The sequence below is a fragment of the Tasmannia lanceolata genome, unplaced genomic scaffold (assembly GCF_043159265.1).
Source record: "Tasmannia lanceolata isolate RefF3 unplaced genomic scaffold, GAP_Taslan_0.1 ptg000022l, whole genome shotgun sequence".
In the NCBI taxonomy this organism is placed as follows: domain Eukaryota; kingdom Viridiplantae; phylum Streptophyta; class Magnoliopsida; order Canellales; family Winteraceae; genus Tasmannia; species Tasmannia lanceolata.
This window is the reverse complement of record NW_027518699.1, coordinates 137,501-142,500: the sequence shown is the minus strand read 5'-3', so window position 1 is coordinate 142,500 and position 5,000 is coordinate 137,501.

Here is a 5,000-nt window from a genome sequence, read left to right as displayed (position 1 = left end):
GCAAGGCTTGTGTGCAAGGCTACTGCGATGGGCCAGTGCCCAAGGCTTGTGAGCAAGGCTTGTATGCATGGCTTGTGTGCAAGGCTAGCGTCCAAGGCTTGTGCGCATGGCTTGTGCGCAAGGCTTGTGTCCAAGGCTTTTGTGCAAGGCTCGTGCGCAAGGCTAGTGTGCAAGGCTTGTGCGCATTGGCAGGTAGCCCACCAGCATGCACGATCCAAATGCCACTCACGCGACAACACGGTGCCAAGCCGGGCATGGTGTGCACTCAAAACCAATCAACGGACAGAGGTCATGCGTCATGGGGGGGATCTAGCAAGGCCATGGGGAAGGTCATGGAGGACCTTGGAAGCAAGCGCAAGACGAGAGCGAATCGAACAAGGGGCCAGGACGGGGCCTTGTGCCCATGGTCTTCGCAAGACAGCGTCCAAGGCACCCGAAAGCCCAAGGGAACCCAAACCCGGCCGACACTTGCAATCGCACATGCTCTCTGCAACACACCATCAATGCCGCCCAACGGGGCCAGCACGAGCAGTCCTCCGCGGTCCCCTGGCCCTGCGCACGTTTGTCTTCGAAACCGAGCATCAATGCCACAGAAAGTGCCGGGGCGCCAGCTGGAGCCATCATCCGCGTTGCCATGGCTCGCTTGGCCTTGGCTTGCCAGGCCCCGACACGAGCAATCGCGCATTTTCTTTGCAACCGACCATCAATGCCGCCCAACGGGGCCAGCACGAGCAGTCATCCGCGGTCCCCTGGCCCTGCGCACGTTTGTCTTTGAAACCGAGCATCAATGCCACAGAAAGTGCCGGGGCGCCAGCTGGAGCCATCATCCGACGTGCCATGGCTCTGGTCCCATGGTCTTCGCAACCGAGCATTCGTGACACCCGCGGGGCCAGGACACCAACCCTTCCGACACGAGCATTCGCGCATGTTCTTTGGCCACACAACGGCGCCAGCACGAGCAAAATCATCCGCGGTGCGGTGGCCTTGCACGGCCTTTTGTCTTTGGAACCAACCATCAGTGCCACGGGAAGTGCCGGAGTCCCGGCATCCGCGGTGCCAAGTCATTGCGCCCTTGGTCTCTGCAGCGGGGCATGCCGGGCACTCCCAACCATTGCAAGCAAGCAAGCAAGCAAGAAAGAAAGTAAGTAAGTAAGTAAGTATTACATATAGGGGCGGGACATGCGGGGAGATCTGCGAAACGTGCATTACGGGGCACACGCGTACCTACCGGGGCATACCGACCCCTATTGGGGCACACGTGTGCATATCGGGGCATACCGGGCCTATCGGGGCACACGCGTACATACCGGGGCATACCGAGCCCTACTGGGGCACACGTGCGCATATCGGGGCGTACCAAGCCTATCGGGGCATACGCATGTATCCCAAGGCATACCGAGTCTATCCGGGCATACGCGTTCATACCGGGGCGTAACGGGCCTATCGGGGCATACTTGGGCATATCCGGGCAAAAAATGCCCAAAACTTGCGCAACCTTGGCAACCGTGGTCCATTCCTCTCTATATGCCTAGCCTTGCCAACCGTGGTCCATTCCTCACTATATGCCATGGCCTTGTGCCCATGGTCTTCCCAAGACAGCATCCAAGGCGCCTGAAAGGCCAAGGGAGCCCAACCCAGCAATGCCCAGCCAAGGCCAGGCATTCCAGTGCCTACCCGGGCAAAAACGCCCAAAGCATGCCCCATTCGTTAGCCTATCCAGGCAAAAACGCCCAAAACCAGCCCATTCCAGTGCCTATCCGGGGAAAACGCCCAAAGCATGCCCATTCCTTAGCCTATCCAGGCAAAGACGCCCAAAACCAGCACATTCCAGTGCCTATCCGGGCAAAAACGCCCTAAGCCTGCGCATTCCAGCGCCCCGCAGCATGCCACCCTCCTATAGGGTTTGCGCAACCAACCCGCCTAACCACCAGTGGCAACCAAAGGTGCTGTTAGCGACGACTTCTGAAGACGCAACGAGACGCGACGGGTTTGCGCCCAGACGCGACGAGGCGATGCGGGATCTGCGCCCAACCGTGCCTACACCCGCCGACTTGATGCGGGAGCTGCTGGCCCAAGCATGCCTAGCGTGCAAGGCCTGCGTGCAAGGCTAGTGTGCAAGGCTCGTGGGCAAGGCTAGTGCGCAAGGCTAGTGCCCAAGGTCTGTGTGCAAGGCTAGTGCCCAAGGCTAGTGAGCATGGCCTGTGTGCAAGGCTAGTGTGCAAGGCTTGTATGCAAGGCTAGTGTGCAAGGCTGGTGTGCAAGGCTTGTGGGCAAGGCTGGTGCGCAAGGCTAGTTCCCAAGGGTTGTGTGCAAGGCTAGTGCCCAAGGCAAGTGCGCAAGGCTCGTGCCCAAAGCTAGTGCGCAAGGCTTGTGTGCAAGGCTACTGCGATGGGCCAGTGCCCAAGGCTTGTGAGCAAGGCTTGTATGCATGGCTTGTGTGCAAGGCTAGCGTCCAAGGCTTGTGCGCATGGCTTGTGCGCAAGGCTTGTGTCCAAGGCTTTTGTGCAAGGCTCGTGCGCAAGGCTAGTGTGCAAGGCTTGTGCGCATTGGCAGGTAGCCCACCAGCATGCACGATCCAAATGCCACTCACGCGACAACACGGTGCCAAGCCGGGCATGGTGTGCACTCAAAACCAATCAACGGACAGAGGTCATGCGTCATGGGGGGGATCTAGCAAGGCCATGGGGAAGGTCATGGAGGACCTTGGAAGCAAGCGCAAGACGAGAGCGAATCGAACAAGGGGCCAGGACGGGGCCTTGTGCCCATGGTCTTCGCAAGACAGCGTCCAAGGCACCCGAAAGCCCAAGGGAACCCAAACCCGGCCGACACTTGCAATCGCACATGCTCTCTGCAACACACCATCAATGCCGCCCAACGGGGCCAGCACGAGCAGTCCTCCGCGGTCCCCTGGCCCTGCGCACGTTTGTCTTCGAAACCGAGCATCAATGCCACAGAAAGTGCCGGGGCGCCAGCTGGAGCCATCATCCGCGTTGCCATGGCTCGCTTGGCCTTGGCTTGCCAGGCCCCGACACGAGCAATCGCGCATTTTCTTTGCAACCGACCATCAATGCCGCCCAACGGGGCCAGCACGAGCAGTCATCCGCGGTCCCCTGGCCCTGCGCACGTTTGTCTTTGAAACCGAGCATCAATGCCACAGAAAGTGCCGGGGCGCCAGCTGGAGCCATCATCCGACGTGCCATGGCTCTGGTCCCATGGTCTTCGCAACCGAGCATTCGTGACACCCGCGGGGCCAGGACACCAACCCTTCCGACACGAGCATTCGCGCATGTTCTTTGGCCACACAACGGCGCCAGCACGAGCAAAATCATCCGCGGTGGGGTGGCCTTGCACGGCCTTTTGTCTTTGGAACCAACCATCAGTGCCACGGGAAGTGCCGGAGTCCCGGCATCCGCGGTGCCAAGTCATTGCGCCCTTGGTCTCTGCAGCGGGGCATGCCGGGCACTCCCAACCATTGCAAGCAAGCAAGCAAGCAAGAAAGAAAGTAAGTAAGTAAGTAAGTATTACATATAGGGGCGGGACATGCGGGGAGATCTGCGAAACGTGCATTACGGGGCACACGCGTACCTACCGGGGCATACCGACCCCTATTGGGGCACACGTGTGCATATCGGGGCATACCGGGCCTATCGGGGCACACGCGTACATACCGGGGCATACCGAGCCCTACTGGGGCACACGTGCGCATATCGGGGCGTACCAAGCCTATCGGGGCATACGCATGTATCCCAAGGCATACCGAGTCTATCCGGGCATACGCGTTCATACCGGGGCGTAACGGGCCTATCGGGGCATACTTGGGCATATCCGGGCAAAAAATGCCCAAAACTTGCGCAACCTTGGCAACCGTGGTCCATTCCTCTCTATATGCCTAGCCTTGCCAACCGTGGTCCATTCCTCACTATATGCCATGGCCTTGTGCCCATGGTCTTCCCAAGACAGCGTCCAAGGCCCCCGGAAGGCCAAGGGAGCCCAACCCAGCAATGCCCTGCTATGGCAAGCCAAGGCCAAGCATTCCGGTGCCTATCCGGGCAAAAATGCAATTCCTCTCTATATGCCTAGCCTTGGCAACCGTGGTCCATTCCCCACCATATGCCATGGCCTTGTGCCCATGGTCTTCCCAAGACAGTGTCCAAGGCGCCCGGAAGGCCAAGGGAGCCCAACCCAGCAATGCCCTGCTTTGGCAAGCCAAGGCCAAGCATTCCGGTGCCTAACCTTGGCAACCGTGGTCCTTTCCTCACCATATGCCATGGCCTTGTGCCCATGGTCTTCGCAAGACATCGTCCAAGGCGCCCAAAAGGCCAAGGGAGCCCAACCCAGCAATGCCTTGCTAGGACAAGCCAAGGCCAAGCATTCCGGTGCCTATCCGGGCAAAAACGCCCAAAGCATGCCCATTCCTTAGCCTATCCAGGCAAAAACGCCCAAAATCTGCACATTCTAGTGCCTATCCGGGCAAAAACGCCCACCAGCATGCCACCCTCCTATAGGGTTTGCGCAACCAACCAGCCTAACCACCAGTGGCAACCAAAGGTGCTGTTAGCGACGACTTCTGAAGACGCAACGAGACGCGACGTGTTTGCGCCCAGACGCGACGAGACGATGCGGGATCTGCGCCCAAGAATGCCTAGACCCGTCGACTTGATGCGGGATCAGCTCGCCCAAGCATGCCTAGTGTGCAAGGCCTGTGTGCAAGGCTAGTGTCCAAGGCTAGTGTGCAAGGCTCATGTGGAACGCTAGTGCGCAAGGCTAGTGCCCAAGGCTTGTGTGCCAGGCCCGTGTGCAAGGCTAGTGTCCAGGGCTTGTGTGCATTGCTTGAGTGCAAGGCTTGTGTGCATTGCTCGAGTGCATGGCTTGTGTGCAAGGGTTGTGCGCAAGGCTAGTGTGCGGGGCTTGTGCGCATGGCTAATGTGCACGGCTTGTGTGCATGGCTACCGTGCAAGGCTAGTTTGCATGGCTAGGGTGCAAGGCTCGCATGCGAGGCT